Here is a 15,132-nt window from a genome sequence, read left to right as displayed (position 1 = left end):
TGAGAAAATGTGTTCTCAAATAGTTGTGGATGATAGGAATTATTTCTATCGCTGCTCCCAATAATGCACAGATAAACATATTCTGAACCGAAAATAAATCCCTCAAAATGCAATAAGTAATTTAATTATTTAATTTAAAAAAGTAAAGGTAAATATGCTGTTGTGTAGTCTACTAACAACAAAGTGTCTGAAACATTCTTTGTTTCATAGATTAAAATGGTGTTCTTTTATCAATTTCACTTTTACTCGCCCCTGTACGAATGTGGTTGGTCGCTTTACATAACCATCAGACAGACTCTCCCTGTGTTCCAAACGGGATAAATTCACCTCTGAAGGGCACTTCGAAGGGGGATCAATCATGGCCGCCATGTTGAAGGGTTGTTTCAAACCGAAGGACTCATAAATAGCTGCTTCGAAGGGCACTTTAAAAGGGGCGTTTCCACAGGGTTCAACTGATGGACACTTTGCTGCCATGTGGACCGGAACTGGACCGTATGTCATAAATCTGGAGGTTTGCCAAGTGTAATGTAAATAAAAGCTGCTGCAACTGCAAGAAAAAAAAAGCTTTTAATTATAATTACCTTTTCAAAACATTTAAACCAGTGCTTTCTGTTTGAAACTGGCTGTTGCTTGTTATTTTATTGTAAATTCGCTTGATATGTTATTGTAATCATCTTTTGGATGCTCCCTTTAGGTGTCGCAACAGCGGACCATCCATGATCCGCATATTTGACTTGAAACAAGTTTTACGCTGGATGCCCTTCCTGACGCAACCCTCAGTGGCTGGGGAACTCTCAATCACTGATATGTTATTATAATATAGGAGTTAAAATAAAATAAGTATACACAGTAATATTTCCTAGTCAGCAAATTACCTTTGGCGCAGCTTTGGCCCAAATAAACAGCTGAAATGTGGCCCAGCTCAGAAAATGAATCACGGCCCAAATCTGGTACAGATATTTTTTTGCCAGAACTGAACCAAAACAGTGCCATAACTCCACCAGTAGCAAGCCAAATTAGTAAAGCTTGTGTGGCCCATACATGGGCCTTGTATGTAATTCTTGTTTGGCTTAGTTCGGTTAAGGCCTGACGACCCTTATGTGGCCCGTATGTGGCTGATAGAATAAATGCCAGCATTCTCCCAGAATTTAACCAGAAGAACACCAAGCCAACGCAGTACTTTAATTTACTGCACAATAAATCACAATCTTTTTTTATTTGAATTAAAATTAACATGTTAAAGATTAGTTGTGAGGAGAGAAAAGAGTGGGAAAAATGGACACTCTCCAGTATTTAAGTTGCTGCTGCAGTGACAGTTTCACTCCTTCACCAATAGGAATTGAAAGAAGATGCTACAACAATGAGACCAACCAATGGCATTGTTGAAAAAGCTGAGGTGTGGACTTCCACACCTGCCTACATTTGTTTTTCCAAATATAAACCAAATGTTAACCACAAGTTAACATTTTCCATGGCTTGCCATAGCCAAGCCACACATGGCTCTCAGCTCTGTAATGTCAGCTGGGCCACATACCTCAATGCCAGTTTAGAAATTTCCCTCCAATTCTAAAGCTTTGGCTAAATATATATGGTGAAAGTTTGCCCACATGTGTTTAACCATGCCAGATCTAGGCCAGATGTGACAGCTAACTTCCATTTGGCCCAAAGTTTCTTGCTATCTGGGTTTATTTATTTAATAAGTAAATGTACTGTGCATTTATTTTCTGGTTAATTTTTAATAAAACAAATATTTAAACATGAAGCTTAAATTTCCTCATAAAGTCTAAAAGTTTTAAAGCATTTTATTGGTGCGACGGAAGCGGCTCCTTCGGTGTGGATAGATGATGCTGAAGTGCGTTCCGAATGACTGATATTTTTGAGCCCTACACCCTTCAACCCTCCGAAGCTCTCACTCTGGAGGGCAAACACTTTGAAGTGATTAGGGCATAGGGATGAGCTCTTCTGAATGGAACACACACTCTTCTTATCGTGAGCTGTAATAAACTACCAGTAGATGGTGGTAATGCACTATTTTAGAATGTGATCTGCCGTTACAAAAGAAGAAGAAAGACACTGCCTGATTCTGAGCAGCAGCCAGAATATACAAATTAATCAGATGATTTGCCGTTAAATGTTTGGATTATATGCAATAAAGAAGGTTGTTAGTTATAATCTCACCAAAACATGATGTAGCGTTTGGTCGCGCAACACCGCTACTTGCTGGAAAAAGTAGTTTGCTACTGGAAAAGCTACACTGTTTTAAAAGCAGCTGAGCTACTGTCAAGCTACTGAAAAGTTAGTAACATCGCTAGTTGTACAGTGCATCTGGAAAGTATTCACAGCGCTTCACTTTTTCCACATTTTGTTATGTTACAACCTTATTCCAAAATGGATTAAATTCATTATTTTCCTCAAAATTCTACAAACAATACCCCATAATGACAACGTGAAAGAAGTTTGTTTGAAATCTTTGCAAATTTATTAAAAATAAAAAAATGAAAAAAATCACATGTACATAAGTATTCGCAGTCTTTGCTCAATACTTTGTTGAAGCACCTTTGGCACCAATTACAGCCTCAAGTCTTTTTGAGTATGATGCTACAATCTTGGTACACCTATTTTTGGGCAGTTTCTCCCATTCTTCTTTGCAGGACCTCTCAAGCTCCATCAGGTTGGATGGGGAGTGTCGGTTCACAGCCATTTTCAGATCTCTCCAGAGATGTTCAATCGGGTTCAAGTCTGGGCTCTGGCTGGGCCACTCAAGGACATTCACAGAGTTGTCCCGTAGCCACTCCTTTGTTATCTTGGCTGTGTGCTTAGGGTCATTGTCCTGTTGGAAGATGAACCTTCGCCCCAGTCTGAGGTCCAGAGCGCTCTGGAGCAGGTTTTCATCAAGGATGTCTCTGTACATTGCTGCATTCATCTTTCTCTTGATCCTGACTAGTCTCCCAGTTCCTGCCGCTGAAAAACATCCCCACAGCATGATGCTGCCACCACCATGCTTCACTGAAGGGATGGTATTGGCCAGGTGATGAGCGGTGCCTGGTTTCCTCCAGACATGACGCTTGCCATTTAGGCCAAAGAGTTCAATCTTTGTTTCTCATGGTCTGAGAGTCCTTCAGGTGCCTTTTGGCAAACTCCAGGTGGGCTGTCATGTGCCTTTTACTGAGGAGTGGCTTCCGTCTGGCCACTCTACCATACAGGCCTGATTGGTGGAGTGCTGCAAAGATGGTTGTTCTTCTGGAAGGTTCTCCTCTCTCCACAGAGAAACGCTGGAGCTCTGTCAGAGTGACCATCGGGTTCTTGGTCACCTCCCTGACTAAGGCCCTTCTCCCCCGATCGCTCAGTTTGGCCAGGCAGCCAGCTCTAGAAAGAGTCCTGGTGGTTCCAAACGTCTTCCATTTACAGATGATGGAGGCCACTGTGCTCAATGCTGCAGAAATTTTTCTGTACCTTCCCCAGATCTGTGCCTCGATACAATCCTGTCTCGGAGGTCTACAGACAATTCTTTGGACTTCATGGCTTGGTTTGTGCTCTGACATGCACTGTTAACTGTGGGACCTTATATAGACAGGTGTGTGCCTTTCCAAATCATGTCCAGTCAACTGAATTTACCACAGGTGGACTCCAATCAAGTTGCAGAAACATCTCAAGGATGATCAGTGGAAACAGGATGTACCTGAGCTCAATTTTGAGTGTCATGGCAAAGGCTGTGAATACTTCTGTACGTGATTTTTTTTTTTCGTTTTTTTATTATTAATAAATTTGCAAAGATTTCAAACAAACTTCTTTCATGTTGTCATTATGGGGTATTGTTTGTAGAATTTTGAGGAAAATAATGAATTTAATCCATTTTGGAATAAGGCTGTAACATAACAAAATGTGGAAAAAGTGAAGCGCTGTGAATACTTTCCAGATGCACTGTAGTTAGCTACCCCCCAACACTGGTTGGTCCAGGAACACATGCAGACTGACGTTTTTGGCAGATATGTTGCATCTTGCTGTTTTTTCATAGTCTCGCATCATGAGGGCCACGTTTTTAAGAAGGCATGTCAACATAAAAAGTTAAAAATGTTTAAACCATTTTTTTTTTATTTTTTTTTTAAGTAAGAAACTATTGTGTTTACAGCTCCTAAGAACTATGTCTGATCGGTGTCTCGTGAACATCACCCTAAACTAGACTAATTATACAGGAATATTGGCTAGTCAGCTAAAGGCTGGATTTCACTACACATCTTAAGTAACAATTTTGCACTCGGGCCATGCTGGTGCTCACTGGTGCTAGTCGACGCTAGTCGGCTCCAGCCTGCAGACTTTGGGCCAGTCGGAGTTTAAAGATTTCACAGAAAATTGCATATGGGTAAAGACTCCGATTTCATACCCTCAGATTATGATTGCATCTAGTTGAAAGATGTCAAACATCTTTCAAACATCAAACCGACTACCTATGACTACAGAGGAAATCTTGTAGTGTATGATGCTCCATGACTCAAATCTGAAGGAAATCGAGTGTGGTGGGCCATGAAGCTCTAGAAATGGAGATGGCATACAAGCACTCAAAGTGGAGCTTAACTTTTCACACCACTCACCTTCAACTCAAGTTGTATTTTCTAGAAGCCATACTGGCCACGTCTTCACATTCAACGTCGCACCCAATTGCGTTTGGCCCGTGTTTAACGCGACTCAGAACACAGTAGCAGCAACAATAACAGCAGATGTTTGTTTACATCTGCCATGCATCTCCTAGAATGGGAGGGTAAATGTTTCCACATTATTTGGTGATCGGATCAGATCGACTTGAAAGTCGGGTAGTATGTGATCCTCAATTGTTTGGTGTGCGATGCCCAGTTTTTGTCTGTAGCATTTTTAAAGTCTGTTCAGATTTATAAAGGCGTGTAAATTAATACAAACCCAATGACTAGTTCATTTTTTAAATGTGTTTTCCCTAGTGTTTACTGTGCAAAACATGTTGTTTTTGCAACTGTCCTTGTGCATAAACGTGAGTTAATATAGAATCTTGGTTTGCCGGCATGTGTTCCACCTCATGAAGATCTACTGATTGTGCACATTTCATGGCCTGTAGCATAACCACTTGAAAGTCCTCAGCGAGGCCCATTCTGCACACTGTGATGACTGTTCCATGGAGTCTGGTTTGGCCTGTAGTGTCTGTGGTCAGACAGAAGCGGCAGGTAGAGCTATCACACAGCAGAGAAGGAATGCCACTCGGCTCTGTGGTCTGGATCCAGAATCCGGTCTGTTTGGCACCCTCGTGTTTCCTGCAGAGTGAGGTAGCTCTCACTCCTGTTCTGCCCCCTTTTCTCCAGTTCCATTATAGTTCTCTCCATGAAGTTTGCTGAACATGTGTTTGGAGGTTCTCTAGAAGTCTCGAACAGAAACACAGATCACTCCGTTAATGGTTATTGGGAGGAAGTGGTTAGTAAGTTCAATGTGTTATGTTCAAAGTCGTGTAGTTGTTCTGTTTGGGTTGTGTAGTGCTGCGACAGACTAAGCCTTACATGGCAGCATCTGGCCATTAAGTAGGACTTACTAACGCTAGTGCTAAAAGGCATTAGAGACACATAGAAGATACTCCAAATATAACGTGTAATGGGTACATGTGGCCTCAGTCTTGGGCTCATGGAAGCTGCTTGGATGGCAGGATACGGTTCAAAAAACCTCCATCTTTAGGTTCATTAGGTTGAGTGAATTCAAGCTTGAGGCAGGTCTGAAAAACAACAAATGTATAATTTCTTCTACTATTTTTAGTGCACCTATTGTCTAAATAGACATAATTATTGAATATGAAATAATGTAATAAGGAGATGGTACTTCTCTCATAAAACAGCTGAGCTGCAAGTTTCAGTGTGTATGCTAAGCATCCCATTTTTTTTAAGCTGAAGTCTTCGGACAGCTACTTGTATGTTAGCAGAATTAGCCACTGTAACTGCAAACTGTGTGCGTGTGTGTTATTGCTTTTTCACAGCAGGTGTTACAAATAGCCACATTGGTAAGACATCGATACTGTAGGATTTGTGTCCCACACTCCGCTTATGCATTCTACTTTAAGAAAGTAAATAAGTTCTGTTTTTATTTATGTTGACCTTCATATTGAATGTAAATAGAACAAGTTCTTTTTCACGTCTCCCTCTGCACTTGATGGTATTCGTGTGCTTGCAATTTTCAGATTGCACAGTCTGCTGGATTTTGCACATTCAGTCCACTCAAAAACTACCCAAAGCGTCAAACATACTTTTTAAATAGTTTGTATCAATTCAGCAAAGCAACAAAAGCTGACCACAGAAGAACTATTTTATGCCAATTTTAAATTTGCCCTCGAGAGCCTGAATGGAAAAGCTTGATATGCCCATAACAGTGGCGTCTCTGCATTAGGGGCAGGTGGGACTGAGCCCCACCAAATGTGGTGCTATTGTGCAAATATGTAGCATAATCATACATTTATTTTAAGAAATAATATAATTTCCACATCTTAAACTTGCGCATGTTTAATGAGCATTCAATGACGACCCGAGGGGCATGTTTGCCTTTACCCCTTATCCAATCAAAAGCTTTGATCATGTACGTCAAGCTGACATAGTAGTTGAAAATGACCGCTTTTGAGTGTGATTCAGACCTGTGTAGTGAATTTATTGGCAAGTTTTAAAAGCTAATTTTATTTGAATGTTTTGCTGGTTGGCTTAGTTAAAGTGTACTGTTCATCATTTCAATGAATTGTAAGCCATTGCTTTGAAGTGATGCATTGGTTTGTATTAGATTACAATAATAACTGGAAAATATTCAGTCTTTCATTTTGATTAGTTTTGTTATGCAAGTTAGTGAGATAATATGCTTGCACAACCTTTGATGTTTTGCTTATATCTGGTTTGGTTTAACGGTCACAGTTTTTTGAAGTGCAAGTTTTAGTGGTGTTTTGTGCTGAAATGAAATTATTAGGGATGTTGTGTGTGGCATCATGTTCAGAGGTTGGGCTAGAAAAAAAATCTTTATCCGTCACTCTGACATTCTGAGTTGTAAAATTTTCATAATGATCTATTTTTATCCATCATACTTGTTTTAATTTTTTAAGTACTAGGCCTACATTCAGGGGTGTTGCATCCATTGTAATAGCAAATACATTACAGTGAATAGGCTTATAAAATAGATTTTTGACTCCCCGTGCTTGAGTTCAAGGGTGAAAGTTCTACCTATTAACCGCTGCACTAAAACAAGATTTTTAAAAGTTATGTGTGGCTATAATAAATAACCATCCTCTTGTAAAGAATGAAAAAGTGCATACATACATGCATGATTACACAGAACTTTTCCAGTGTGCCTGATTTATTCTCATGTAGTTACACACTGACGAAATGAAATCTGAAAACAATTGGTCTAAAGAGATGCGTATTACCAGGTGTTAATTGCCATGGCGCCTGTTAATATGCATCGTACCAGGGAATAGACAGGGCACACACAGCGGGAGTGTGTGTATGAGAGAGAGAGTGAAGTCAGAACTGATGCACATGGTTAAAATTATTTTCGTATTTATTTTTTATCTGTCAAAATGATGGACATCATTTTAAATTCATAAAATTAAAAAAATCAATAAATTACAGAGAATGTTTGGTTAAAGCAACCCCTGAATTCAGGGGCGTAGATTCCAGGGGGGATGGGGGGAGGTTATTGCCTCAATAATCAAAACAAGCAAGTACGGGGAGTCGCATGGCACCATGCGGGGGTCAGACGTGTGAACGGCAAGCTCTGCGCACTTTGCAAGTTTTTAATTATTTTTGTGTCTTAAACCAGTGAGATTCGATACACCCTGCTACAGAACTGTTCTATGAAGTCAACATGTCAAAGAATTCAAAATCCTCGGGCTCTGGAGATATTAAAAGACACTTACGTGCTCAAGCTGATACCCCAGACAGGGCCGCAGACAAGGGACTCAGTTTGGACGGTGCGGTGGGAGAAATTCAACGTCAACTGTCGAGCATGTCTGTAATGCTGGCGAAGGTCACGGCGGACTTGGCGGATCACTGCGATGTTGACGAAATTCTCTGAGTTGGTTACAAGAATTGGGGACGTCGAGAAATGTATTGATTATCTGGAGTCATCGGAGAGGGAATTAGCTGCTAACCCGCTAGCGACCAAAGTAGATTTGGAACGTGTTTGGGAAAAGCTGGAAGACCTTGAGAATCGTAATCGGCGAAACAACATCCGAATTGTTGGAATTCCTGAGCATGAGGAAGGTCGAGATATGGTAAAATTCCTAGACGAGCTCTTTCCGAGTCTGCTCAACATAACAGGCCATAAGCTGGAAATCGAGCGAGCTCACAGAGTTCCGGCTCGGAGATTAATTCTGGCCAAATTTCTGAGATCATCCGATAAAGATCTCGTGTTACGCGAGGCGAGGAGTAAAGGAAGGCTTTCTTGGAAGAACCACAACATATTCTTTTCCCAGACTTTGCGAATTCGACAAGAGAGAAACGTGATCGATTCAATGAATGCAAGAAACTCTTACATCAATGGAAGGTCGCTTTTGCACTGATGTTTTTGGCCAAATTGAGAATAGATACTAAGGATGGCCACAAAATATTTGCATGCCCACAGCAAGCATTGTCCTTCATAGAGACAATTGTGTGAGTAAGCCATTTGGTGATTTTCATGTTGCTGCCTAGTGGGCCTGACTCATTGAACTGACTTCACTTGACCGTCTGAGGAAGCTGGGCGCCTTTTTGATTCTTTTTGTGATGGTTCCGCTTGGAGTTTGTTTTGTGGAATAACACACCTTCAAGAAACTTTTGCATCGACGGAGGGTTGCTTTGCACTGAAGTTCCAGGCCAGGTTGAATTGATGCTAAAGATGGCCGCAAAGTATTTACTTGTCCTCAACAAGTGATGTCCTTCATAAAGCCTATGGAATGAATAAGTCATTGTGTGGTGCTCGCTTTGCACTCTAGTGGACCTGATTCACGGAACATTTACTTAACTGTCCAAGGAAATTGGGCGCCTGTTTTGTTTCTTTTTTTGCTGGTTCCGCCTGGCGGCTGGAGTTTGTTTTGTGGGGTGGCACTCCTTTGGGACAGTGTGCGGGTGAATATGCACGTTCTTTGTGTTTATGCCTCCTATTGGCTTGAGTTTGTTTTGTGGAGTATTCTTTACAGGACATTGGGAGGATTAGGTCATCTACTGCACTCGGAAACAGAACAGCCCTTTATTTTTATTTTTTCTGCTGGTTCTGCTACAGGCTGGAGTTTGTTTTGTGAAGGATTGCACTTTCAGAACAGTTATGCGGAGGAATCTACACGTTCTTTGTCTTTATTCTGCCTATTGGCTGGAGTTTGTATTATAGATTTTCTTCTGTTATGTAATTCTGTCTCACAAAATGTGTACATTATTTTGAGCAATCCGATGACAAAGTTGTCGCGGGGACTCTCGTAGGCATACATGGACTGTTTGAGTTTAGAGGGATGACGCCGGTTGGCGCTGTCGTGCGCGGGGTTAATGCGCACATTTTATTTTTTTTTTTGTTTGGTCCGGGGGAATTTCAGGGTTTGACTGTTGCTCTAATGTTGGAATGTGGTCTTTATAATTTTATTTTTGTCACACAATCTGTTTTTTCTAATATGTCAAAATGTCAAATGTTAGTAAGAGTGGATTGTCTCTCTCCATGTGGAATGTCAGTGGGTTGGGGCACCCCATAAAAAAGAAGGAAGGTTATTTCTTCTCTTAAACGAAGGAAATATGATATAGTGTTTCTTCAAGAAATGCATCTTTCCCTGCAGGAAGCTGAAAAATTTGGGAAGATATGGGGTGGACATGTTTTCTTTAGTGCTGGCTCGAGTAAGAGCAGGGGAGTCATTACATTGATAAGTAAACATCTACAATTCAAATGTCTCAAACAGATTAAAGATAAATTAGGAAGAATCATTATTGTTTTAGCAGAAATTCAGGGGCAAAGGTTGATTTTGGCTTATATTTACGCACCTAATGCTGATGATCAGGACTTTTTTATAGATCTTGAAGGGATGTCGCAAGCCGTTGGCACCCCTTATGATATAATATTGGGAGGAGACTTTAATCTATTGATGGATTCAGTCCTTGATCATAGTGAAGCAAAAGTGTGTAAGCCCCCTAGAGCAACATTTACGCTTTACAGGATGTGTAAAAATCTTGGTCTTACAGATATTTGGAGACTTTTGAACCCATCTGGTAGGGACTATACATTTTTTTTCATCAGTTCCTAAGATTTACTCTAGAATAGATTTTTTATATATATATCTAAGTCCCTCATTTCATCTGTTGTTGATTGCTCAATTGGAAACATCTTAGTCTCAGATCATGCCCTGGTGAGTTTAGAGGTGTTGCCACATATGGAGAAAAATAAATCATGTAGTTGGCGCTTTAATGTATCCCTTTTGCAAAATCCTGTTTTCCAACAAATGTTAAAGGCTGAAATCAATGTTTATATGGACACCAACTGGTCCTCAGTATCCTCTGTGGGTGTGGCTTGGGAGGCACTTAAGGTGGTTCTTAGGGGTCGGATCACACAGTATGCCTCATTCATTAAAAAATCCAAAGCACGAGAACTCGTGGAGTTGGAAGGGAATATTAAAAGTACTGAGACAGAGCTGAAGCGCCGAATGTCGTCTGATGGCCTCAGAGAATTGACCCAATTGAAATACGGAAGGTGGAGTTTTGGTTATTTAGGGCATGACAGTCATACTTTGAGTCCGGAGACAAAACAGGGAAGCTTTTTACTAGATATATAAAGCAGAGAGAGTTTTTTCTACCATTCCCTCAGTGAAATCTGCTGGTGGTGAAATTTCTACCTCGGCCATTGATATTAATAATGCTTTTAAAGAATTCTATCTTGATCTTTATAGTTCCACGTCTTCATCTACTGATGAAGATATTAGAAACTTTGTGGAACCATTAGATCTCCCTAAACTGACGACTGAGCAAAAAAATTCTCTTGATTCTGAGATAAACTTGGAGGAGCTTGATGAGGTAATTAAGGCCTTACCTGCAGGCAAGTCTCCGGGGCCAGATGGCTTTGCCACTGAATTTTTTAGATCTTATGCTACAAAACTGGCTTCACTTTTGTTAGAAGTTTATACGGAATCATCAAAGAATGGAAAGCTTCCGCCAACCATGACACAAGCCCGGATCAGTCTGATTTTTAAAAAGCACACTCCAAGCGAGTGTGAGTTACCGTCCAATTTCCCTGATCCAGTTAGACGTTAAAATTTTGGCTAACCTATTAAATATAATTATGACATCTCTTATACATACAGATCAGGTGGGGTTCATTCAGTGCCACTGCTCTTCTGATAACATTAGGCATTTCATCAACATCATGTGGTCAGTGGCAAATGACCAGACTCCGGTTGCTGCCATCTCACTTGACGCCGAAAAGGCGTTTGATATCGTAGAATGGGATTATCTTTTTAAGGTTTTGGAAATATACGGGTTCGGAAATACTTTTATTGAATGGATTAAATTACTTTATAGACACCTGGTAGCGGCGGTACAAACAAATGGATTAATTTCAGATTATTTTACTGTGGATAAGCAGGGTTGCCCTCTTTCCCCATTATTGTTCTATCTTGCCCTGGAACCATTAGCAGCCGCGATAAGAAAGGAGGATGATTTTCCAGGGGTGACGGCGGGAGGTGTGGCGCATAAGCTTTTGCTTTACGCAGATGATATTTTATTATTCGTCTCTGACCCCACTAGATCTATGCCTAGCCTCCACAGATTATTAATACTTCCTCTAAATTCTCAGGTTACAGAGTCAATCGGTCTAAATCCGAAGCTTTTGCTCTGACAGCGTACTGCCCAGTAACAGCTTTTCAACCAGGTTCCTTCCAGTGGCCTAAACAGGGCATTAAGTATTTGGGCATTTTATTCCCAGCAAATTTGTGTGATTTAATTAGAGTTAATTTTGACCCTTTAATAAAAATGTTTTAGAGCAGTGTGAGTAGGTGGGCTTCATTACATTTATCTATGATTGGGAAGGTTAATGTTATTAAAATTAATTGTATTCCAAAATTCAACTACCTGCTACAGTCTCTCCCTATAGATGTCCGTCTCTCTTTTTTCAAGAAATTTGATAGCATAGCGAAGTCCTTTATTTGGAATGGTAAAAGTCCCAGATTACATTTCAACAGTGTTTAATTCGGACATTTATTTAAATTTTGCCTCAAGTATATGGCTGAACCCTAAATTGCATATTAATAAGTCCCCTTTCTGCTGGAGTGGATTGGGAGGGGGGTTACTACACTCTACAGGTGACCTATATGAGAGTGGAGTGCTGAGATCTTTTGAATATTTGGTTCAAAATTTTAAGATTCCTAGATCTCAGTTCTTTAGGTATTTACAGCTGCACCACCTATTCTGTACTAATTTTGGGAGTAGTATACACTCCCCTAAAGCGGCAGATACTCTGGAAGTTGTGATTACTGCTTTTGGAAAAGGTTATGAGGCATCGGTGTATTATTCCCTGCTAATTCAGAATCTGGGGGATGGAGCTTCGTCTTCTCTCTAGAGATTATGGGAGAAAGATTTAAATTTGGTATTGGAGGAGGGAGTGTGGGCTAGGATTCTAAAAAGCATCAAGTCTACATCTAGGGATGCAAGGGTCCATCTGATGCAATTTAAGGTTTTGCATCGATTCTACTGGACCTCTCTAGATTGTATAGGTTGGGTCTTAAAGACATACGCACCTGCTGGCTGTGCCAATCAGAAGACGGGGACACAACACATGATTTTTGGGGATGTGTTAAGATCCAAGAATTTTTGGTTGGGGGTTCAGAGCTTTATGTGTGAGGTATTGGACACTCAATTTTCATTTTGCCTCAGACTCTGTATCCTGGGTGGTGGGATGGCTGTTAATATAAGGGACAGATATTTAAAAAGTTGGGTCCTAGCCGGAGTCATGATTGGCAGAAAAGTCATCCTCAGGGGATGGAAGTCAGCTGGGGCACCCTCATTTAGGGAGTGGTACGGGGAGATGTGGCGGCATTTGAGGAGATGTTTTTTAGAAGCCTGGGGAAAGGGGATTTGTTTGTCAGGAAGTGGGGGGGGGGGGGGGGGTTATTTGGCTTTTTATTTTTTCGGGGGGGGGGGGTTATTTGGCTTTTTATTTTTTCGGGAGGGGCTGTGGAGAGGGATTTGTAGTTTAGTTGGGTATGTATATTATTGATGTTGTTTGAATGTATATCTTTTTTTTTTTCATGTTGCAAAGAGGAATTCATGTGACTGTTAGACTGTTACACAAGGTTGTTTTTTCACCCATCAAAGTTTCAGTGCTTGTTAAATGGTTAGCCAATGTTTTTTCCTGCACTAGTGTGCTGACAGGCCACCATGCCTTGTTAAAAGCTGTAACTATGCTGTTATATATGTTGCCTATGTTGATTAAAATACAGCCTATTGCAACAAATGCACTTGCTTGGAGAAGAAATTACAAAGGGAGTAAGTACGGGCTGGCTTCAGGCTCAACTTAATGCCTGTGTAGACCTCTAATGCAAATAAACAAAGCTAACGGTGGACACAATTTATTCTTTGTGCATTCCACCCATAATATCCACACATCTGCACAAAACTCCTCCTGAACAGACTATGATAAAGGCCTATATGGACAACACATTGTTTCCTAAAGCTGGCAGAAAATACTCAAAACAGACACAAGCAGTGTATCTATCAACCACTTATAATATAATATTGAGCAGCAGCCGTTGGATTCGCATTGGAATGACGGCACCTCCCCTCTTCGAATGATTGGCTAGAGGAGGAGCTGTCGATCAAGAACTAGTGGACCAATTGGGATGCAAAATGCCCCCTGATTTACATGAAACTCTACTCACAAGTTTTGGAAAACCATACACAGAACTTGGAAACAAAAGCAATGAAAAATACAGAGTAAACATACAAAAAAATGAAAATATGAGCAAAATTGTCAGAGCACAAAAAACAGTAATATAACCAAGGAAAACATGATTTTGTTTGCAATTCTGATTATTTTTGTTGGTGTTTTTTTGCAGCATATTTTAAATGTTTATATATTTTTGATTCATGCTTGTTATTTTTTGATCTGTGCTTATTATTTTGATGTGCGCTTTTTATTTATTTTTGCGCTTATTATTTTTTTTATCTGCGCTTATTATTTTTTTGATTTACGCTTATTATTTTGATTCACGCTTATTATTTTTGGATCCATGACCGCAATACATTTGGCGGGATTTTGATCTCATATTTTATCCTCTGACATTTCATTTTTACTCCACTGATTGTTAGGTTTTGGGGTTCAGTTTATAAAATATGCATTCCTCATGACTTTATTACACCCTATACAGCTGAAAACAACTCGCTTCACAACTCACCTTGGCACCCCTTCCATGGACATTTCACCTGGAAAATTGAGCTCACAGGTGCCCATAACAGCAATTACCACTTTTACCACTGGGGGCAGTGTTTTGGTAAGCACAGACCAATTTTAGCTATAGAAAATTCAGCCTAACGTTTCCAAGTGCACAGTGAGATCAGTCTGTGCGGTAACATCAGGTGAGGAAATTGAGAAGTCCACTTAAGTGTTAATAAAGTTTTTTTGTGTCATATTTTAGTTTATCAGGTTTAGTTTTTAGCCCTCTTTCTGACCTTTAACCCTCATGTGTTGTTCGGGTCATTTTTGACCCATTTACATTTTGTTTCTTTAATAAAAATGGTATCCTTCATCTGAGTGGTCCAAGACTTGGTTATTTGTCCTACATTTGCTATCTAAACACACACACACAATTTGGATTGGATTAGATTTTGCTGAGTTGAGGCATTGTGACAAAAAAAAGAGAAAAAGAAACACTTTTGTTGTTCCATGGCAACAATTACCTGCAATAGGTAATGAATGGGAAAGATTACAACACAAAACAATTTTTTTATTTTATTTGACAAAATACACAATGCAGAACACAATCACACATTTAATGAACTATAAAACAGACTATAGAGACTATAAAACATCCACAATGCAGAAAACACACACAGATAATGCCACGTCAGATTTTTGACTGTGGCAGCCTGGTCAGTTTTGACAGCATATTGGAGCATCATTGCAAAATCTGACATTTCAACCCAAGTGGTT

The sequence above is a fragment of the Myxocyprinus asiaticus genome, chromosome 15 (assembly GCF_019703515.2).
Source record: "Myxocyprinus asiaticus isolate MX2 ecotype Aquarium Trade chromosome 15, UBuf_Myxa_2, whole genome shotgun sequence".
Taxonomy (NCBI): domain Eukaryota; kingdom Metazoa; phylum Chordata; class Actinopteri; order Cypriniformes; family Catostomidae; genus Myxocyprinus; species Myxocyprinus asiaticus.
This window is presented reverse-complemented; position numbering follows the sequence as displayed.